The sequence below is a fragment of the Diorhabda sublineata genome, chromosome 8 (assembly GCF_026230105.1).
Source record: "Diorhabda sublineata isolate icDioSubl1.1 chromosome 8, icDioSubl1.1, whole genome shotgun sequence".
NCBI classification, from domain to species: domain Eukaryota; kingdom Metazoa; phylum Arthropoda; class Insecta; order Coleoptera; family Chrysomelidae; genus Diorhabda; species Diorhabda sublineata.
Window position 1 is genome coordinate 12,851,413 of NC_079481.1, and position 25,246 is coordinate 12,876,658.

Genomic DNA, 25,246 nt, shown 5'->3' on the forward strand with positions numbered 1-25,246 from the left:
ATCAGGCCACCCGGTATATATTATGATCTTTATTCTTGTATTATATGACAGTATCGATACATCACACAGTTCTTGAGTTTCAAGGTCGTAATTAATAGCAAGTAGTAATATTCATTACAGCTCCGCTGCTCTACATGACTGCATTTCTGTTTGATGACATGAAATTCTAAAAATTTGTTATTATTTTTTAATTCAGATAGGAAGGAGTAGGAAAAGGAAGATAAATCAGAGCCGAAACAATAATAAAACAGATTCAATTTGTGGTACCTGGGGTAAATTAAGGAAGTTTTTAGTCCAAAAAATCGTTTTCTTTGATTTTAGAATGTATTTCGTCGTCCATAACATCACTTTTTCATTATCAAAATGTATCCGCTAGAGTCGACGACAGTATCTTGGTATTCGTGCTAATCGTTTTGGGGTATATTTAGGACACTTTCGTCTTGTTCTGTATTTTTTATCATTTTTTGCTAATTCTCGCGATACGGTTTCTTATGGGAGCTCTAACTACCAATCTCTTTTCCTCTTTCTTTTCATATTTGAAGAACCCGTTAAATATATGGATAATCTATGTTGGTATTTCCTTACGCAATATGCAGATAAACACAATAAAGATATTGGCATAAGTAAGACATTCTCGAAAAAGTCGCATAAGTCCGGCAACACTTATGAGTCTGACAACGCTGTCTAAAAAGATTCAAGTTTGTTTTTTTATCGTCGTATCTGCGTACGGATTAAGAAGTTTAAAAGGTATTTTATATTCATAATAGCGGGACGTTAAATCTGGCCAATATATTATATTTAATTCAGTTAGGCAATACTTGATATACCTTTCAGTCCCCCCCCCTCCTTGACCCACATGAGGTTTGGATTGGTTTAGTTGTCGAAATCGGGATTTTCGAATATCATGGTAAATTATGTTTACCTAATTTCAACAACAATTTACGAGCTCGCTGCTACTAGAAATTCTTAAAAACGGGCTCTGTTGGCGACGCGACGCGCTCTGGACGGTCGATATCTGTAATAACTAACGAAAATATGGAAACAGTGGCGCTGGCGTTAGTTGAGCGTTTCTACGAAGATGATTTCGATCGCAGATTGAAATTTTGCGAATTGTGTTATCTCGGATGCAGTCAGGATGATTCGCAATTCCAGCATTCTATTTTGTGATCAAAATAAACAACCTTCAAACTGAACGGTACGGTAAATCAGCATTAACTGCATGTACTGGAACGATCAGAATCCTCACGTCATCATTTAAAGAAGAATTAAACCTGTCTGGGATGTGTGTGTATATGTGTGGGTAGGTATCCATGCGGGAGGTTTCGTGCGTCTGTCCTTTTGTGATTGTCACGTGACGGGCCAAAGTTATCGGGCCGCTTTTTTTTCCAGAAGATCTCCGAAGAAGAATTTTGAGAGAGAGAGAGAGAGACAGAGAGAGAGAGAGAGAGAGAGAGAGAGAGAGAAATTTGAGCTCCTACAGTAACCCTTTTTGCAATCTTTTTTAATAAAATAATGTTGACATTGCATTTTTTTCTCTCAACGGGAATTTGTTGTATGTTCTTCATAAAATAAAAAAATCGTATTTCGTACGAGTTTTTTTACAGCCAATTAATTTCATATATCGAATGGAAGTTATTGGTGAAAAAATTAAAAATATGATCGACTCTACAAGATTTTCAAACGACAAACTCAATAAATATAATATTGATATGATTCTAACATAAATTATGATGTTGCCTTGGGGTAGTATTAATAAGAGTGCTGCAGTTCGTACGAAAAAGCGCCTTTAAATATTGTAGTTGAACAGGTTTATGTAAGGTTGTTGCAACCGTTCATTCATATCAACGTCGCACCTAGATTTTTTAACCACGGGTTGCAACTAAATCTGACAAATTGGAAATTAACTGCGGACAAGTATGAAATAATTGACGTGGAATTGAGACTGGAAACGCCTATAGATTATTTGAAAATACTTATCACCTAGAAGTTAGTATAAAATATTAGTATAAAATAAATATTCAGTATTATAATTCAATAAATAAATAACAATATGTTCAAAGTTCTAAATATAAATAGAAAATGAATACAGAGTAGATTAGTATGCTTGCTAATTTCAACATATACAAGGAAAATTTATTCTGGACTGAATAAAAGGTTTGGGATTATGGATTTGTTAATAAATTGTCTTGATTTTGATCGCCAATTCATGAAAACGTGTTCACAAGAACGTTAATGCATCGAACGCACGAGTCTAGCGCATGGTGGTCCGAGCGAACATTTGCAAGTATCTTGAATCCCTGTATTTACCTTGAAATGATTATTAAAAATTATAAAAGAGTTAACAACAGAGAGTTAATACTTTCTCATCAATGAGATTATAATCATAGTCTCCTAGCCTAACCTTTTTTTAGCCCCTTAGGTAGCGGCCAAAAGCTTATGCCTTTCTATTAGCTAGCTGTGTAAGCCACCCTCCTTTTTTAAGCATCCTCATGAGTATTTGTATGCTGGCAGAACAGAAGCTGTCATTTCATCAGCATACCTCTCATGCTCTTATATTACTTACCCAATTGTCCTCTTTCTCCTTCTTCCTCATCACCACCGTCATATATTCTGATATGTTTTGCCAGTTTTCTTTATAGCTTACCATGTATTCTACGATTTCGTTTTCTCTCGGTAGTTTTCCCTTGATCTTCTCTTGTATGGGTCGTCTGTTACTTCGTCTTTCCAATTATTTTAGTGAAGGTCCCGAATGACCCATGTCCCGTAAGAATCTGCTTGACGAAATAGTTTGCAGTTTAACCCCGATGACACATTTCAGTTCAGTTCAGAGAAAAGTAGTTTCTTTGCTAGTATCACCCCCAGGCTCCTAGGCCCAAACTAACCTAACCTAACTTAACCTAATCTAACTTTTTTTATTGTGTGAGTGGGAAAATCTTCCAAAGACCTCTGGGACGCCTACCAGCTAAAAACCCACCTTCTTCTCCACTTACTGACTGAAGTGGAACCGTTCTTAGTGGACATCACCTCACAGGTGGCGGCTGTACTGGCTCTCTCCATCCTTGGCTCCGGAGGCATCCAATAGGAGTTTAACCTACGGACAAGGATCATGAAAATATACGTTATTAATTCATAAAGCTAACCTAACCTAATCTAACTGAACCTAACCTAACCTAATAATTCTTAAATTAAAAGGATTTTTTTGTAGAAAATTCAAAACACCAAAATACCAATATTTTTCTATCAATTTTTGTTCAATATTCTATATAATATTGAACATACGCTCATTTTGGAAAATTTTAGATGCTGCTGATGGTTTTTCGTTTTGTTTATAGATCTCAATTTCGTCAGATCAAATTTTCTCCTACGCTCGTAGAACGATCTTTCGGATTCGTCAAAGTTAGTGTGCGCCAAATACACGAAATGTTTTCTAAATGTTATTGTGCGCTCGATGCACGTGCGTTCTTCGCACCCCACCACATTTTTGACGAAAATAAAAGGTTTCTTTCTATATCGGAAACTTTTCAGACAACCCTCGCAGTAATAATGTTTAACGAAAAGTGAAGAGAATTTGGTAAAAATAAATATTTAATAGAAAGTAAAATTAAGATCGTTAGGACATCTAAAGCTAAATAATAAAGTGGGATAAGAATGTTGATCGATTGGACGTACGATTGAAGAGAAAGAGATATACGCAAGTACAGATAGTTGGATGAGGATAAGATTCATTTTGAAAAATTATTGAGGATGTGGAAATATGAATAATAATTTTCCGTTTAGCTTATTGATGAATTTTATTAATCTGTTCATTTAGCTACTAATACCTACGAAAATTTGGTTAATCGTTATCATTTAACGCCGATCTTTTTAACTCACCATACCCACGGGTACCACCTCTGGCTGCGACATTCTTATATATAAATGTGACAAAAACCAGTTTTCAGATGCTAACATAAACACGCAAGACGCAATACAGTATAATTATACTTATACCCTCATTATGTGTTTTTATTTTTGTGACTATTAAGCCACTTTGAAGGCACTGAACTAAAGGACAAAAAATTGTAATAAGTTTACTAAACATGTTCCAGTGAGAAAATTACGACGGAAGAAACTCGAGATTCGAAACGCACACATTTTAACATAAATTGTAGGTCTCAAAATAACTTTCGAAATAATAAGTAACATAATGACAAATTGTAGTCAGTTGATCGAATCATTCATTAATAGAATGTTAACGAAAGAAAAGAATTTGTTTTTAACAAGATGTTTCAACAAAACTTGCAACAGTTCAAATTCATCTAGACAAAGATAAATTTTTGATTATTTAATAAATGAAAAAATCAAATATGTATACAAAGTGAGTTTTATAAATGAAATGCCTCAATTATCTCGGAAACGAAAATTTTTGTTTTCCGGAAAAAATAAAGATCTGACAACAATGTGAATACCACCATAATACCAGATGTATCATAAGACCTTTGTACAAAAACATGCATAAAATCGTATACGCTGTTTTCGAGATAATTGAGGTGTTCCATATATGAAACTCAATCTGTTTGTATCATATTAATAAACCATGTAACTAAATCATTTGACGTTTTCAATGGCAAAAATATGTGAACATCGAGTTTTAATTTCTCCTGAACCGAAACTCTTCTAGAAAAACGTAAAGTTACACAATGTAGGACAAGTTTTTTTTAGTAAAATATCTGGGTATAATAACATCGATTATTAACGATGTAAGTACTAAATTTAAAGTCACTAGAAGCTAAACGCAATTTTGAAAGATCTAGAAAAATAACTGCCTAAAGATTGCTGCAATCATTTCGTGAAGAAAATTTGGAATTAGTCGATGTACTTAAAAAAAACCAGAAACCGGTAAGAAAATTAAGAAGAAAACACAGTAAATCGCAAAAAATATCAACACTGGATAATTTAGAACTGGGAAAAAGTAATATTTTGGATGGATGAAGTATAAGTTTTATTTTGTTAACCAGCTCAATTTTCCATTGATTGATAAATAGAAATGGATACATAAAACCCTTCAGATCATAGATGATTAAGTATTATACGCAAACGAATACAAACTAAAGGGAGAATACGGAAAATGGGGACGAAGACAAGCCACAGTAAGCAAATTATATTATATATTCAGAGTGTCCCACGACGTAATTTTCTCGATTAAAAACTACTCTCTTGAGTTATAACGGATCATAGATTTTTCTTTAATATTGAATTTTCGAGATCGATGATCACGTGCATGGAATCATCGTTTTCTGCTCGCTTTGTTTTGCGTTCTACATTATCGAACGCAACTAAGTTGATGGTGGAGGTTCTTAAGAGACAGTCGAAATGGAAACATTTCTTTATTAGAAAGAATTTAAAATAAAACTATTCCCTAATCAGACTCCAGTTTCCTTTTCGTTTTAATTTGATAAGACCATAGAATCCGCTCGAAAAGGTAAACTTCCACAACAACTCATAACATAATTTTTTCTACGACCGTGCGCTTTAACCCACTTTCCCGCACGCATTTTAGTTTTGAAAGTGTCACACCACTAGTGCGGGAAAGTAAATTTATGCAAATTTTGACTTTATTGGATAGTTTTTTACTTCGGAGGTTATAACTATTGTTACTACAGGTAAATAAATATATACGAAATAGTCCATCAAATAAAATTTAAACCTTTTCATGCTTTTTGTAGCATTTTTATTTTTTTGAAAATATAAAATATATAAAATATAAAAATTACTAAAACGTTAAAGTTGTTCAAAACGTCTTGGAAGTAACCGAATAAGTACAATCTTCTTCTAAATTAAACCACATTAAACCGAATCCGATACAATAATATTAATGGATTCATCTGATGAAGAACTTCCCGAAGCCATTTTGAAGGCTGCAAATGAAGCTAATTCCGAGCTGTTACCTGCCAAATCCAGACTAAGGTATGAGAAGCAATACGATTATTTTGATACATGGTGTAAGGAGAACGGGGCCAAAACTTATATATAAGGAAGAGGTATTTCTGGCGTATTTTTCAGGCCTAAGTAAGGTTTTGAAATCTAATACATTATGGTCCCACTGTTCGATGGTAAAAAGTTCAGTAAAAATAAAACAAAAGAAGATATATCCAGGGTTATGCTAGGTCTCGATGAGGTATACCTAATGATTAAAGTGAGTACCATTTTTGCACTGGCTGGCGCTCTGCGCAGATCCGAACTTGTAAATATCACTGTCGACGACATTCAAGATAAAGGCAACCTAATTGTTGTGAAAATTTCTGATTCCAAAAATCATTCGTCAAGATCATTTGTTTTATCTGAAGAAATAAATGATGGAACCTATTATGTATGCAGATTTACGACCACCTACCACTCCACACCGCCGATTTTTTATTCGTTATAAGAATGGAAAATGCTTAAATCATTGCGTTGGCGTAAACACTTTTGGGAAGATGCCAGCAGAGATTGCTGCATATTTACGCCTACCTCATCCGGAACGTTATACAGGACACAGTATTCAGACATTCTTCGGCAACGTTCCTAACAGTCTCCGGCGAAGAAATAACCAACCTAAAGCGCCTCGGTTGCTGGAAGTCTACTACTGGAGGACTCCGAGAATCAGAAGAAAAAAATATTAAATAAAATTTTTTGTACAACAAATGACTTAAAAACGTTGCCGTCACCGTCATCAACATCTTTATGCGACCTGCAACCGATGCCATCCTCATCGACGTCATCTACCTTCCAGTTGAAACCAAATATTTCCACTGGCAATTCTTACTAGTCGTTCGAGACAACTGCACTCGCGTGCGGGAAAGTATCACTTTCCGCACTTGTTAGGAAAATAACTATATTCGCTTCATAGTAATAACCGTTGTACAACGTATCATCGAATATACAGGGTGTCCCACGACGAGTTATTATCTGTATATGGCAGACCACATCTGCATCTCTATAAATTTTTTAAAAATTTACAGTAAATATTTAATATCTGGATAACGGTAAGGTTTAGGTATAGAAAATTATACATGAGTTTTCTTCATTTTTTACCGCTGAATGCATTAAAATTGAAAAAACTGGGTGGTTCTAATTAAAAAATACAAAGATTTGATATTTATGAAGTTAAAGTTTGAACACTTTTTATACATACCCTGTATAAAATAAAACATTTTTCAACATAGATTTAGATTCATTCGACTTTGCTGAGAGTAACCAAATAGAAACCGTATTCATATCTTTGAGGGTCTCCTCGTAAAAAAATAATTTATAAGGGTCTGCAATGGTCAAACTTTTTATAAAAAAAATAATAACCCAAAAAGTATGTATTTTTCGATCAAAGCTTTAAGACAAAAGTTTACTAAAATTTTACGTAGATTTCAAAAATGTATTAATATATGGAGTGTTCAAAATAACAGAGTTACAGTCGACTTCCGGTAGAAAATATTTTAGATAAAAAGATCGTATCCGAAAACCCAAACGTAGACATTTTCATGTATCTTACCATATACAGATAGTTTTAACCCATCGTGGGACATCCTGTAAATAAAAAGTAAGAACTATAAATATCAGTTATTAAAAAAAGTGTCCTATGATAGAAAATTGAAATATGGAATGAGCATGGCAAAAAAAACAATTATTTCTAGTCTGATCGGTGACCTTTTTTCTATACTCTCAACCTATATTTCCCAACGTGGGACTCACGCCCTATAGGGAGGTAATTTGATTGTAACGTAAGGCAATTCGAAAATGGACTTGATATGAGTTTAACCATTTAGTTCAGGTCCATTTCATTGTATCATTGTAATGCTAGATTTCAGTGCCCAATTGAAGAAAAAAATAAATTCTTGAATGAAGAAGCTGTCAGGGGCACCTCGTGACTCGGAAGCAGTTGAATCAAACAAAAAGTCTCAATTGTCACGAGTGAGGTGAGGGGCATAAGGATTTTAGAAAGTCTTTGGCTGGACACAAAAAAGGTTGGTGAACACTGCTTTAAACTGCCCTGGTTTTTGGTCAATTATGGTTTGCCTATAAATCGAGTCGTTCTCGTATGCTTGGAATACGAGTTCCAAATGTGCGAGCAATATTCCAAATATGGACGAATATGGACCTTGTAGAGGATTAGAATATGTTGTGGAGCATATACTTTTTGATCTTGAAGAAGGATTCAAGTTTCTGTGAAGCTTCCTTGGCTAAATCGGCCACGTGACTAGCCCAGATCATAATGCTTTCAACTTCAACACCCAACAAGCGAATTTGCAGTGATTGTGATGCTTCATGACTAGACAGATGGCTTCTCTGTGGATGTTAAGACGTTTTTCCAAACACATCAAGCAGAAATTACGTGTCTGGGTATTGGGATGGTTAAATCCAGTTTGGATTGCAGATCTAAGAAATAGTAAAACAACTTTCTTAAACTACATTCTATGTTTTAAGCTCTCCTAGTTTATGGTCATCTCTGCATCGCCCATAAATCTAACTTCTCTCTTCTTCTCTATCGAGTATACTTGGGGGCCGAGTTCCAAATGTGCGGGCAATATTCCAAATTTGGACGAATATTGACCTTGTAGAGGATTAGAATATGTTGTGGACTATATACTTTTTGATTCTTAAAGAGGGCTTTAAGTTTCTTTGAAGCTTCCTTGGCTAAATCGGTCACGTGACTATCCCAGAACATAATGCTTTCAACTTCAACAACCGACAAGCGAATTTGCAGTGATGGTGATACTTTATGACTAGACAAACGGTTTCTCCGTGGATCCTAAGACATCAAGCAGAAATTACGTGTCAGGGTATTGGGATGGTTAAATCCAGTTTAGATTGCAGATGTAAAAGATTGTAAAACCACTTTGTTAAATTACATTCTATGTTTTAAGCTCTCCTAGTTTCTGATCAACTCTGCATCGTCCATAAATAAAACTTCGCTCTTGTTCTCTATTGAGTCGAGCCCCTTCAGGGTATGCTTGGAATTCGAGCTCCAAATGTGCGAGCCATATTTCAAATATGGACGACTCTAGACCTTGTAGAGGATTAGAAGCAGTTGCGAAATAAATAGCTTTTTGCTCTTTAAGAAAACTCAAAATATTTATGAAGCTGACTTAGCTAATTTGACCATGCCAATACATATTACTTCAAACCTCATCACCCAGCAAGAGAATTCGCGGTGATATTTTATTATATTTTATGTCTAGACTAAATCCTGAACTACAGTGGCCTTCTTTGTAAAAACAACAGCCTGGATCTTTGCTGCAATAAACTCAATCAAATTGGTTCCATTGTGTGTTAGCCGAGTTTATTGAGGCGGCTAATTTGAATGACCACTACAGTATATATCGTCGATGTTTCTCAGTTTTGACGAGTAGATCGTTGATATATAGGTCTAAGAAAGATGGAGAACACCAGTTTGATCTCAAATTTCTTTGAGGTGCGACCTGGATGAATCAGTCTTTGAGAAAGCTACTAAGCGAATGAAGTGAGGACTAATAACTTAGAGGAAATAGAAAAATAATGAACACTGCTGAGAATCCACGATGCAATGAATAGAAGTATCTAGAAGTTGCTTTGATACGAGAAGAAGAAAGACTGCCAAAAATTAAATAGTGAAATGGATCCTACAGAAAAATAGGAAGAGAAGATCATGAATACATAGAATAAAAAAATCGAAGTGTGTACGAGATCTGAACTTTAGCGACTGGAAAAAGTGGAAAGTAGGTACCGGACAAGGTCGTAGAATGTTTTGAATCGGATAACTATGATTGAATAAAAATTGTCAATATAATTCTATTCACCAGATCAAGAATTTTTCATGACTTGTCAATATTTTCTAAGTAAACCAAAGATTTTATGATACTTGTAGATATAATCGAATTAATATGATAATACTGATCTATTATAGTTCAATCATGATTCGTAATGTTATGTTTGACCTCGACATCACTAACTCACAAAACAGACAAATTCAACTTCTGAATCTATATTTCATTCACAATAGTGGCCATTGTGATGCTGCGGATAGCATTGACTACCTGTTGTTTACACCTGACGCAGTAGGACTAACCGAAACCTGTAAATTGCGTCTACTAAGAAAATAAATGGTACGGGATGTTGGGTTAAATAATTGTGATACATTCACGGCAATTAGGATCGGTCTAGTTTATGTAGGATAGTTCTTTTTCTTTGTTAAACCTCAAAACTCAAACACGAACACTTTTTTTTCTACAAGAATTAGTGAAGTCGTTATAGGGGTGAATGGTTTAGTGGTCCGCCCTTTTAGGAATCCATCTATTTAAATAGTAGATAAGATTCATATGAAATCAATATACGTGATGCAAATTTCAAATAAGATGTCAAGTTCTTATTTATTAATAACATAATTGAGATTTTATTGAATTTTTTGAATGAAGAGGAGAGTCGATAATAAATTAATGTCTTCACAAATTCGAATGTTAGGAATGGATATATTGTACTACGTGAAAAAAGAAATATCCAAAATGTAACAAGTCGAATGGCAGTTCACAAACTAATAAATGGATAAGCGAAGAAACCAAAAGTTCCCAGTCTACCCAAATACGAGGATTTTACTAATATCTTAAGATAAGGCAACACTGTTGTGAATATGTCAAATCTGACATTATCTTCATAAAGTTTGACGTACTCTGAACGTGTTGTCATACGATTGCTATTTGAATGGTTGTTTGCCTTTCCACGTGGATTGAACCAATATCAATGTGATAAAGCCACTGGTTTTTCGGATTCAATCGTGGTCACACTATGTGAAAGTCGTCCAAAATCTGCTGTTGTGCTAGAAAACATCGATGCTGTGCGTGAACTGATATGACAAGATGGTCATGTGACATACCATGAGATTGAGGCGTACTTGGGCATTAATTCCACTCGCATACATTCAATATTACATGAACAATAAACAAATAAACAAGAAGATCTGTTGGATACCTTAAATTTGACAATCGTTCAAAAGACGTCTATGAGATTATGACAGGCACTTTGAAGCAAATAGTCGCTTGATTTCTGGTGATAACTAGACTTATCGCCACCTTTCCATTAGAGCAATTTAGATCGTTCAAATATGGGTGGTATACCAGCATTGGTTTGCCAGAAGTGTTCAAAAACATCAACGAACCACGACAATGCGAGCTCTCACACAATAGTTTAAACAAAAACGTTTTTGAACGGTCAAAACATCGAATTGTTAGGTTATCCACCATATAGTTGTGGTTTATCACTCAATGATCTTTGTTTAGTCCCGTAGATCAAAAATACACCTGAACAAACGTGCGAATTCAAATCACAAGCATCTTAATGGATAATATTTTGAAAAACAATCAAATCATAAATATTTGTTTTGATTCGTCTACCTTAAGACTTGAGAAGTAACCCATTTTGATAAAGAAAATTCTAAATCTGAAATTTGTTCATTCCAATGATATTTTCATTTATTAAATGTGAAAATATAAATGATGTAGAGTATGGATATTATCTAATACACGACCCCACACTCAGTATAATAAAATTTGAGCAGTTGACTCCTAATTTGTTTTTGTAGCCGTATTTCATATAAAACAGCCTTAGAAGCGGTGCGAAGGTTGTAGAAGAAAAGGAAATCTCTAACAAACTTTTGAAGTCTTTCATGTGGAAGTGGGAATTGATTTTCTTACAAGGAACGCTTTAACTTTTGTTAGATTCCCAGTGTGTTCTTTTATCTATCCGCAACCCGCTTTATATATATATATATATATATATATATATATATATATATATATATATATATATATGTAGACGCTCGTAAGCTAAAGTTAAAGAGTAAAGCATATACTATATTTTGTTTTGTATTTAATAGAAATTTGAGGCAATATTCTTCTCATAACATTTCTGTGAAATACAGCATATATAAATAAAATAAATGAAAATGCGACAAAAGGTCGTAAGAAATATAAAACCTCTGAAATAGTCTTTTAAAAATGACTATTGCCTTATTTTCTAAATCATCATTGCATAATATGATAATTTAAAAAGGCCGCTCTACACCTATACCTAAAAAGATATTTTTTGTGTGAAAATCTTCAAAATACGCAGACTTTTCCTAAAAGAAGCAATTTTTTGAGAGGTTTTTGTCCAAATTTACAAGGTATTAGCATTGCTCGCGCTGTCCTGGTCCTCTTTCATGTCTTTACGAGATACCTTTCAGAAGGCTGATCATCGGCTCTCGTTTCTGGAGAGAAAATTCTCAAACTTTGTTATGACCCGTTTGGATTGTTTTGAATCTGAAGTGTTTCTTAGTAAAACTCCATCTGATCTTTTATCTATCCCTGGTCCAAAATATTGATTCATGCTTCCTCATTGTGTGATTTAAGCTTGAAGACTGATATCCACACTAGGGTTACTTTATTTTTATTAGTTGAAACTTTTGGAGTTTTTTCACACTCCCACACTAACTTGGAAATGTACTCAATAGCCCGAAGAATCTTTAAACCAGATGTGAACTAGGAAAAGCATGCTTAAATCTTCCAAAAAGTGGTCTGTCTAAAGATTAACTAATACTAAGTCAATTAGATTCGTAAAATGACCAGAAGTCAAATTAAGAACATCAACTAGAAGGTCAGAAAGGAAGTTAAACGTTTTTACACTGAGAAGATGTTACTTTAGAGAGAACAAAATTGTGGTCATGGATTATGAAAAGTATCAGAAATCGAAAGCAATTATGGATTTTACACGAATGACATATAAAATGTTCCCAATTATGTGAAAGATGAATCTAAAGAGAAATTTGGAGATAGAATTTTGGTCTGGTGTGCCAATGACATAATAATATTTCGACTGGATCTAACCTCTCGTCATTATGCCAAAATAACCAAAGATTGGTTAAAGGTTCACGACAAACCATTTTTACCGAAAGAAGATAATCCTCCAAATATTCCCCAGGTCCGTCCTATTGAAAATGCCTTAGCTAACACTAGTAGTGAGTTTTGGTCTGGTGTGCCATATCCGAAACAGACATTAGACATCCTTATGTATGTGCATGTCTTCCAAAATTGGTTGATTTCATTAATGCACATCATTCCAATGACAAAATAATATTTCGTCTGGATCTAATCTCTTGTCACTATGCCAGAATAACCAAAGATTGGTTCTAGGTTCACGACAAATCGTTTCTACCGAAAGAAGATAATCTCCCAAATGTTCCAAAAGTTCTTACTCTGGTCTTGAACGATATTGACAAAAAAAAAGGGTTGGGAAGCCAAAAATGCGCAACCACTCATTTGAACCAATTGGTCCTTCGAATTCAAGCAACAACGTACTATTATTGAATATATTATTGAATATATGTCTGAAATGCGATTGATGTAAATAATATTTTCATTTAACGACGACTGTTTTTGTAGACACAGTACAGAATCGGAAACAGCAACTCATTCTCATAATTCCCCTAGAAAAGTTACATCAGAAGGAGCTTGGGAGACATTCAAGGAAAACCTACTTTCTTGATAATTATCGGAAAATTATTGATTGATATTTTGGAAAACCAAACGATCCATTTTTCAAAATATATTGCGTGAATGGTACCAGATAGAATATTGATGTTAAAAAATGAGTCTTATATATGATAATACTGATAATGAAAATATTTTGTGTTTAATGGAGTATTTCCATTTATTACAATCGTTGAATTTTCTTAGTGGTACAAAATTTGAATGATGTTTTAAATGATATCTTAAAATATTTCACTCAAATACCATTTGATTTTTATCAGTGCGTCTTTGTTGATTTACACATTAGAAGGCAAAAATTTTAATGAGAGCCAAATTATTTTTAATTCCCTTTTCTTTATATTATTATTCGATAAACATATATACAGAGAAATTGCTTTTTCACATTTAAGTTAATGTCGTGAAAATTGGCGAACTGCATATTGAAACCCTAGTAAATTTTCTGACCTAAATTTCGATCGATAACATAAATATGAAAATTTTCATTTTACAACAGAAGTTTGACAATAAAACTTATTTTCGAGGCAACCCCTATTTTATGAATGAGAGAGTTCGTTGTGAGAGTACTACTATCGATGGCCCTGGAGTTGCATCAGCTTCGGGTTACTCCTTCTCAGCGTTAAATTAGACTTTGGAGGCCTTTACAAAAATGAAAAGTTCAGTCACTTCAAATTGGGAAACTACTTTCCCAGAATTTGATCTCAACCATGCTGTTAAAGCTTGATAATAAAAGATACTCAAAGACCGCTAAAACTAACTTCAGCTGAGTGTAGTTTTTGAGTGGTGTGTGGTGGGAAACATATTATTGTTACGTTATGTTCACGTGTTTCTTCAATTAACTGCAAATTTTTGGTATGAGAAGCTTGACCATTTAAAATCAGCACAACTGGATTGGTGATTTTCACAAACTTCTGAAACCATCTGCAGTGATTCTGAACATTCTGTCTGCTCTTCCTAGAAATATTCTTCTACAGACACTCTACTAAACCCAACATCACGAGCAGCTGAAGTATTTTCTGGTTTTCGTGAGCTCAAGTCAGGATGACGATCTAGAAAACCACGCGCAGCCAGTACTTACCAGTTTCTTACTTGATTAATTTGAAGCTGTTTGCTGCTAACTAATTCGGAAGTTGACAAACCAAACAATCTTCCTACCTTTTTTCATTAAATAAGTTACAAGTATTTATTAATTTTTCTTGAAAAACACTATTGTAATTGGATATAACAGAACTTTGATATTTAGTATACTTTTTTCTCTTTTTCTTGCTAGCCGATTTATAACCATTGTAAAACTGCAGTTCAATCAAGTTTTGTTTCCGATAATATGGTGGTAATCATTCCACGATCTTCTACAATTTCATCGAATGTATTTTAGTGAAATTAATTGGGAAGAGATTCTAAACTAATTTGCTGAAACATGTTTCGAAAAATGTGTCTAAAGAAAATAAAAGTTTCTTTTAATTAAAAGTATTTTTTTTAGAAATGTTATGAACAATGTTTTTGTTTTTAATAATTTATTGTATTAACTCCAAATTACACAATACTATTAAGGAAAATAAAATTAAAGGCCGGGTGTAAACCTTTTCTAAAACCAACGTATCGTGTTACCAGAAAACGTGTTTTGTAAAACTAATAAAGATTTAAAAGAGCAATTTAACCAGATAACAGGTATTTAAGACGGTGGGTATTTACAACGACCCATAAACCAGCAGAAACTACTTTAGTACTTTACCACTACGTTTCATAAGATATTTTCAAATTGCCTTTTCGCTGGTATATTTCAAAGATTGATTAAATGAAATATTTCCTCAAAGAGATCAGTAGATATACTAGTTTTGATGATGGGCATTGAACGATGCTTTTTTTTTAAATCACACAAAATTTATTCTAGTACATAAAACTTTGTCAAAAAAATGTAATGAATAAATATTCATTTGAATTTAGTTGCTTTTAGTATAACTTTTAAATTAATGATCTTCTGTCTGTTATAAAAATTTCTCATTTGGGAAAAGAATTTGAAAATTCATGTGAAAAAAACCTGAAACAGTACACCCTCTGAATTATAAGCACCCCTTCAAAAATTTTAGATAAGAAAGGAAGTCGCGTGGCATCTTGTTGGAAAGGGATTTCACCACTTTGTTCAGATGTAAAAGTTTTGATAATATCCCTATCACAAAACTCTACGTAATATGAAGATAATTATAATATATAATAGATAATATTCAGAATGTATTAAATTAAATGTTCAAAATGACCACCATTCACTTCTTCACAATAACCGAGGCGATTTCAGAATTCTCGTACCTCGGGGGTTTGTTAATTTATTCTATTATTACAACTGTTCAATCATAAATTTTTTCTGGTCAATTGGAATATACTTTAGATTTCAAAGAAAATAATCGAATTTAGTCAAATCGGGAGATAGATACGTTTGAATTGATAAGATATCGTGAACCTTGTTCATATCAAAAGATGGCACCAAATGGAAAATGTTGGAACATCAGAACTCCTGCTGACAACATTATAACTAGAGATGTGTCAATACCAAAATTTTTCGATTCTCGATACCGACACCTAAAAAATCGATTCTTCATTCTCGATACCTATACCATCGATCTATAATAGCCCCTTGTAAAAAAAATTAGAAACATATTCATAATTTGTTTGAACAACCTACAAATCAATTTTGAAATATCTATGCCTATACAGGGATAAATGAGGGAAATAAAAAACAAGGTTTAATAAACATTTAATCTGAAATTAAATTGGACCAATCCTTAAAATAAGGAAACACGTGGTACACGTTGAGCTCTTTGGTTTTTTGGTTATAGTATCAAAAATCAAAATCATTATCCAAGTTATTTTAAATGCAGGTTTTTTCTACACTCTACACCTAATTTAGGTAGCCTGTTGTTTAAACAAAGACAAATATTTTAACAAATTATTTTCCAAAATTTCATAACAGCGAAATAACTGAAGAAGTGAATATAGAAGAAAAGAGAACACACATAGGATACAACAGACTGATATGTACTAATATTCGCTAACAAAAAAGAAGAGCAACAAAACAGAAGTGGAGGAGTAATAATGAATTAGATAAACATACAAAAGACAAATAAAATGAAAATATCAAAGTAGAACTCTACAGAGTATCTTATCTCTAATGCCTAATGAAGGAGCACAGAGAGCAGTTAAGGTGATGTGGTAAACTGAAACTAACAAAATGAAAATTAGAGACGGATTTAGAAAGAAATCGAAATTAGAAATAGTATATAACTTGAAAAAAATAGGACTAAACTCGGGACAGGCTGAAAAGGAAGTAAATGATAAAATCTAATGGTGAAGAAATACAAACTCTATACATATGGTAGAATATGGGGCTGAACTTCCGAAAAACATTAATGAAATTTTACAGGTGACGTTGATATTTTTGAAATTCCCGCGACCTCGTAAGGTCGAAAATCGCGATCATTTCGTGCGTAGGTGAGTAGGAGCCATTTTGCTTGTTCATTTACATTGACAAACAGTTTTTGAGGTTTTGTTTTTTGAGTTAAGTAAGGAATACTTTCAAAAATGTAAGTGATTAATAAATAATCCAATGTTTCGTCAATTGATAATTTTTTTATTTTTAGGCACTCATATTATTCGCAAATAACATCATCCCAGACACAGACCCTCAAGGGCAGATAGTTCGACCATAAAGGTTCAGCGACAGAACACACATGGTTCGAACTATTGCACACTAACGTCCGTCAAAGAATAATCTTTACCTATCGTTTTTCACAAGGATTTCCATTTGAACAGACCTCAATCTTGGAAACAACAGTTTCGTCAGAATCAGTGAGCGCCCTCTTCAACTACGACCGTGAAGTTTGTAAGGCCAGTTTAGACCGAGCATATGAAGATGAAGGTCAAATTAGTGGGGATGGTTGCGTCGTTGAAATAGATGAACGTAAAATCGAACGAAAAAAATACAATAAAGGACGCATGGTCGAGGGTCATTGGATATTAGGAATGATCGAGCGTGGCGGCGACGACTACCGATTGGAAATATGTTCTTATAACTCTAGAAGTGCCGAAACATTAATGGAGCTGATAAAGAAGCATGTCAAAGTCGAGACTATCATTTATACTGACTGCTGGAAAGGATATTTGGCGTTAGAAATTGAAGGCTACCAGCATTTCACAGTCAACCATCAAGAGCACTTCGTTGACCCTGAAACAGGGGCCTACAACCAAAATATCGAATCCAGCAGGAGGCACATGAGAAGAAGAATATAGAGGATGGGAATCAGAAGTAATTTTGACCTGTATCTTTGTGAATTCCTCTGGAGACGGCGAGTCCGGCGAAAAAATGTATATCCATTGGATGCAATCATTGTAAATATAAAAATTTTGTATTCTGGAAAGAATAATTGACCGCAAAAGGAAGAGGATGAGGAAAGTGACTGATTTTTGTGGAATAAAATTACTTTTCATTTATTTCTATTGTTTTTATTGCTCTTTCGGGATTGGGAAATACGTCGATGCTATCGATTTCGGTCAGGTTAGGTTAGGTTAGGTTAGGTCCAGTGCGTTTACTATCATATTTCTATTTTTCTTTCCTTTTTCGTGGCATTTTTAATCTTTTTAACCGAATTTTTAATTAACGTTTTCCGCACATGTGCACGATCCCAGGTAGTCCTTATTCGATTGTGACCATTCAGTTTTTCGTTAGTTTATCCGAAGAAAGTAATAAATTGTCATTATTATACTGGATATGATGTACCAATTTTTAGCATGATTTACATATCCTGTTTAAAATGATCAAATTTCTTTCAACGTACTGCGCCACTGCGTATATAAACCTTGTGAACTGAATCTAGAATGGCCAAGAGCACTTTTACGAGTGTAAAATTTAAAAATCGAAGCAGCTACGGAAAGAAGTGGAAAAAAGAAAGGATGACGAAGAAAAAAACGAATGTAGTATAAACCAATGGCGACGAGTGTTGGAGACAGGTGGTAGCTACAAGCTTGATTCAGGTTTGTGTGTGTGTGTGTGTATGTAATCGTTACTGCACTGGACCCGACAGGTACCGGTATACAACTTCCAGTTCAGTGCTCGATCATTTTAAATGTACATGAAAATATCGAGATAGATATGTCTTTAATTATTATACAGTGTGTCGCATTTCAGATTAGGATACTTCCATATTAACATCGGATATAAGTTTTTGAACAGTCATATGATTTCCTTCAGCTGATCATTCAGATATACCAATATCTGGACATACGAGGAAGGTTCCAGAAGTACCAGGCCCCGAGTTGGAAAAAAGCAGGCATGCTTTGCTGTTTCATATATCTAATTGGCGAATTTAAATAGTAGCATTGAGTGCGTATTTTCAAAGTAAACTAAATTAACGTTGGAATAGCGAAAACCACAAATCGATATCCCTTTTCTGTTCCGAAATATCTTAAGAAATGTATAAACGGCGATAATTTTTCTTTAAACCTCCATTAAGATGATTCTCTCAAAAGGAAATTTATCCTAGATGGCAAGTTTCTATACTGGTCTACCTGTAATCTGAAATAATTTTATTATTGCCGCTAGATGGCGTTCCCTAATATTGTAAAGCTTATATCTTTAACATTAAGAACAAATCATATAGATCGGGTGAAAAATTTACAGCTTAGCTAATTAAATAAGTAATTGGAGTTGAAGAAATCATTTTTTATACATGAAATTACTCGCTGTCGGATGGATAGGGAGTCCATTGATGTGAACTACATCTTTTATTCCACCCCTCAAATAAAAGTCTAAGCAAATCAGGCCTAGAGATCTGGGTGGCTGAATAAATAAACTTCCACATTTTATAAGGGCAGAAAACAAATGTCCGACAATCGAAGAAGCCTCAAACACCAACCTTGGTAGACCAAGAATTGTAGTAGATTAGGGAAATAACAAGAGCTGGTGTTTGGATCGCAAATCATGTCTGAATATAACAAAGAATATGTATTAAATATTAGTTTAATAACACCTTACAGAAACGGTTTTTAATAGCTTCATCACTATTTATAACGCAAATGATAGTAGTGGCACCCGAAAAATGCGTTTTTGTGTATTTTGATGGATTATAAACGAAAAGTTCAATTTAAAGTACTGAAAACCTGACAAACCGTTATTTCAGATTTTTTTGAAGGGGCGTTGTTCTGCAACAGGAAAATACAAGAACGCATTGGGGATTTAGAAGTTCATTTCAGTGATTTCGACACAATTTTTTCCTTCTTCTTCTTCTTCAACGTATTGTAATCTCTCTGTAGTCCATGTGTTCGTTCTAAGCTCTTCTACGTTTACGTCCCCATTTGACTATGGGTTCCACCTCACATTCGTGTCTAATGGTGTCAATTTTTTTCAAAAAAAAATACCAAATGATGCATTCTCATCTCCAGTATTCATATTAACTATTTCAGCACTGGTTATCGTTGTGAACGATCTTCACATTTGGTTGTGCGAAAAAGAGGTGCAAAATAGGTGGAAAACTCTTTACGTTTATTGGTGGTTGAAAGTGGAAAGACATTACTTTCCGTCTCCTTTATAATTGGCAAATGTTGCTTCTACTCCTATATCATTCTCAAGCAGTAATGACATTTAATTGTAAGCCATTTCACTCATTTGTTCTCATTTTGAAATAATACTCTGTCATTATTTTCAAAAACTTTATTTCAACAGTAAAGTCAACAAACTAAAAATCAACATGGTCTGGCGCAACATATATTATTAACTCTCCTTTTTAGAGGGATCGTAATAGATGAAAACTAAGTTTTTGTTATAATTTCCTTTTTCCATAATGAAAAGTTTTTCTTTTTTGTTTCCCTAAATGTTGAATGGCGTAATTTAATACAACGTTGTATAGAGCGAGGATATTATTTCCCAGCCAAGAACACAATAGAAAAATTTATAACTTAGTTCAGTCGTTCCTTGGTTGATAACTAACAAAATTAATGAAACCTCACGTTTCTATAAAAAACACATAGTTTACAGTGATTACCATATATTTTGATATTTTCCATAAGAAAGTTTTGTAAAGACTTCATCTTCCAAAACTGATCCTTCTCATTGCAGCTTTGTAATGTGTCTTAAAATATTATTGTCATAAACTTTTTCATAAGAGTTTTCTTTAGAATTCGTCTTGGTCTTTGTCTTACAGTGTAATAAGTGATCTTAGTTTCGCAGGATCTTAATCTTAATTTTGCAGAGTCTAGTCTTTGTCATTCAAGGTTTAATATTCGTCTTACAGTATCCAGTCTTTATTTTGCAAGGTTTAATCCCAATCTTGCAGGGTGCAATCTTGGTCCTGCTAGGTCCAGTCATAATCCTGCAGGGTACTGTCTTAGTCTTCGTCATTTTATGCATGTTTTACACAAGTTGGGATAGGTTGATAAACAGACAAAATAGGGTCTAGTACTGAGCCTTGAAGTACAACGCATTTTATTGGCTTGTGGTATCAACCCTTCTAAACTGACTTCTGTTAATAAGGTATGACTTGAACTTGAACAAGAGGTGTTTCCTTAAAATCTTAGTTCTGCAATTTGTTAATCAAAATATTATGATTCACACAATCTAGAGCATTAGAAAAATCATAAAAAGTTGTTCAAATGGAGTTCAGTTGATTTACTATTTGTCGTCAAGGTCAATCAATATCTTTTTAGTAATTCTTACTTACTTTCATCGAAATAGTGTCAAAATATTATGTTTATAATATAGGGAGGAGAAAAATATTCTATGGGAAATATGGAAACGTTAAAATTTTCTTTGGATTGCAGCTCTGAAACTCTTGAGTAATTATTGATTTTAATGAGTTCCTCAAACATTCTGAAAGAAAACAAAATGCAAAAGAACCCAATAGTGGTTACGGAAGACCTTATTGATTTATTTTGTCGTATACATTTCATGGTAGAAACTTGGATGTGATTCCGATGTTGCTGTTTTATATTCTTGTATTTAAAATACAATTTAGTACAAAAAAACATTAAAATTCGTATGCAGTTATATGTCATTATTCAATGTCGCTTTTTGTTTTTCAGTTGTATTGATAATGAATGAGAACTTAAACGAGCCGCAGCATTTTTCTTGTAATTATTTATAATGGGATTTCATGGGATAAGGACCAGATGGTATACGTTGAATTTGTTATCATTTCAGCTACGTTTTCCCTTGATTTAAAAGCTGTTTAAACCTATGATATGTCGATCGTAAAATGATATTTGAGTGGATAATTGTCGAAATTATACGACATTCTCGTGTTGCTATCCAATAATGTTATTAAGATGGAAAAACTAGATATTATTAACTGAAAATCGGTCAGTTATCTGAAAATATTCAATTTTATTCAAGTCTCAACCCTCAATAACATTTAATGAGTGGACATTGAGATGAATTGACAGTTTTTATAATTGCCAATTGAATAATATCAATGGTATGGAGGGTAAAGAGAAGGAGGAGTATCTTTTATGGGAGAAAACTAGAAAAAGTGTCCTCTGTATACGATAAATATCATTACAAAAACCTTCCTGAAAGGCTATAGTGCAAATAAAGGGTATGGAATGGTATTTTGGTTTGTACAAAAGTGTGAATAATTGTCTGTGCTGTAAATGATAATTTTTATTGATATTTTTATGTATAAAGATTGTTTTCAATCCCTCTACCCTTCATAATCGATGGAATAATATTTAAAGTCATAATTTGTATGTATCTCCTTCAATTTTTATAATACTCTTTTCTACAAGAAAGACCCTAGAATTGATATTTGAAAAATTTATTCATAACTTGTATAATATTCATATTATATTCATATAATATTCATAACGAATAGTTTTTGGTTCAATTAAATGGAAATGTTCAATTTAATTCTAAAATAAGCATTCGGGACTGTTCAAATCACATGAATTATATCAATAATATATAAATAAAGTTTATTGCAAGTGGATTACGACAAATGTCAATTAGAGTTGTAATGGTGAGGGTATAATTATGACATTTTTTCTAAAAAGAAAAAAGAAGAAACAGAAGAAATATTTTAAATGTTTTTTAATATTTGTTGAAAAAGATCTTTTGAGTTTTTTCCAAAAATGACATTAATTTAAAGTTATTTGAGGTTGAAGGTTTTCAATTTTTGGGTTCCTCAAAAATAGCCATCCTTCAATAAGCAATAACTGAGTTATTATTGAATTTATCCTTAAAAATGAATCTCTTTGTTTTTTTTATTAGCTACATTTTTTTCAATAACTTTGCTGATAAAATGAAAACTTTCCAAGTTATTCTCAACGCTAAAGCATATGCGTTTTTTCAATAGAAATAGAGCAGTTTCAATCGTTAATAACTCTAAAAGTACAAATTTTAGAAAAAAACTTTGATAATAAAAGTTGTTCCGAATTATTCTACGATATTATTTTGATCTCCAGGAAGTGGTGTGGTAGCTTTCACCCCCAAGACACAGGGTGAATTTTAAAGAAGATTATGAATACCAATTATCAAAATTGCGCGGGAAATCAGCTGATACCTAGACTATTAATCGTATTAATTCTCATGCATTCGCAGAATACAAAAAATTTTTCACCACACGCCGCCAATGATGAGCATTATAATTGAAAAAATTTTTATTTTCCTCGTATAAGCGACATGTTATGGGTTTTACGAATTTTACCCAAATATAACTTTCTAATTTATCCCTGCTCTCATTCGTCCATAACAATCAAGCTAATGCTTGTCGCCTATTATTCATTTGTTTTTTTTTTGTGTGTCACCCCGAATAGTTTTTATGAAAAAAGATCTTACAACACAAGTGTTTTACGATAAGAATTAAGAGGGGTTGACAACAGATGTTTAGGGCTTTCCTGAGAACATTACGTGAAGATATAGATTCGAAAACAAATAAACCATTCATTTTATGACAACCTTCTTGGAATATTTATGAAGAAAAAATTTAATTCTTTTTTTTTAAGTTATAAATGACAGTATATATATTTATAAATATTATCTATTATACAATTCGCATAACGTGTATACATCTTCCAATATCAATTGCATATTATAAAAACACTTACCGACAATTTTGTTTGATCTACCATAGGTGTAGATACATCATTTTATAAATTCACTATTTTTATACTTTTAAAAATATGTGGATACACTTAATTGCGGAAAAATCATTATTATACCTCGTTAATTTGCTACAACTGAATATTAAATTATAAAACATAAATAGACGAGTAAAATGTACCTGCCTATACGGGAGTTTGGCTTAAACAGGGTACCAAACGTTAACTGAGTTCTTTTGTATCCCAATCGTCTATTAGAATTTCGTTAGTCTTTTATCTGACGCAAATAATATTGTCGACATCGAACGATCCGGTTATTACCATCCGTTTAATCAGTTTTCTGTATTTAACTTTAAGCCACAAAACTTTACGCAATGTTTCTAAAATGGTATAATTGTATTCTGGATAATCTGCTACTTGTCCTACGTATAAAATCTTGAGTACCTTTGTCAACTGCCTTCAGTACTGTGAATGATCCACAGCAACCTCTTTCGTGACTACTCGATAAATGGAAAAATTATTATACCTATACCTATACCCTAGTTAATTCAGCAACTTGTATTTAGTCTTATTACAATGTGCAATTTCATTTTCTTCATTAGCCCGTGGTATGAAGAACGTCATATTTCTATTTATTTAAAGAAATTAATGAATTAAATGAATCTCACCAAGCAACGCCACTGCTTATCATAGACTGAAAGAAATATAACGATTTTTTGTTGATCTGCATCTTCTATTCAATGAAATTTATATCTATTCTTAGAAGGATACGACAAATGTCTCAAATTTCATCAATTTCTGTGGAAACGAGAATCACTTCTAATGGTTATTATAACATATGGTAGGTTTACAGATTAGGTACGTTCGTAACATACAAAAGAGTGTAAAATAATATTCGAAATGGTAGGAAAATATTTATAGGGATCGACATTTATTTTTCTGTATTATAATTTTTTCAAAGCGAGCGACTACTTCATTTTACTGGTTAAAATTGAACTACGAGGGTGGTTTAAATATAAACACGAAGCTTCTTCCACCCTTTCATACTTCCTATTTCTAATCGTATATTCAACAATATTTTTTGTTTTGTCTGATATGGTTATTGTTTTAAATATTTCATACTTGACTTCATTTTGTGATTAAAACTCAATAAAAAGAGTGTCTTGTATTTAATTACGTTTTTGATAGTGAAACCTTTGAGTTCCTCAAGAATATACATATACCGAAACCACGAAGCCTTATAGTTTTTACAACGAAAAAATCATTTCGTTAATCAAGAAACCAAGTAGTGGATCTTAACGTATCGCATGACAAGCTACGGTATATCTCAATAAAAATATTCTTGTTTCTTTTATCATTCAAATTTTTACGTTTTTCGTCAAGTATGTTCCATATTCCGTAGCCGGTGTAACAAAAAATGGTAAAAAATAACTATCCGCTACTAGAAATAAAAAAAGTAGTGTAAAAAAGAGATAATTGAAGAAAATCATATGAGATAAAATGGTATGTTCCCATGTAGGAGCCCCCAGACTTGAACGACGGGGCTTTTACTTGAGTCAACTCTAGGAAACCTGGCCTTGGCAAACCAATAATGGCCCAAGCTGAAGTCTGAGTAACCCTACATCGGCCATCTTATAGTCAGCCAGGCTTGGAAGAACTCTAAA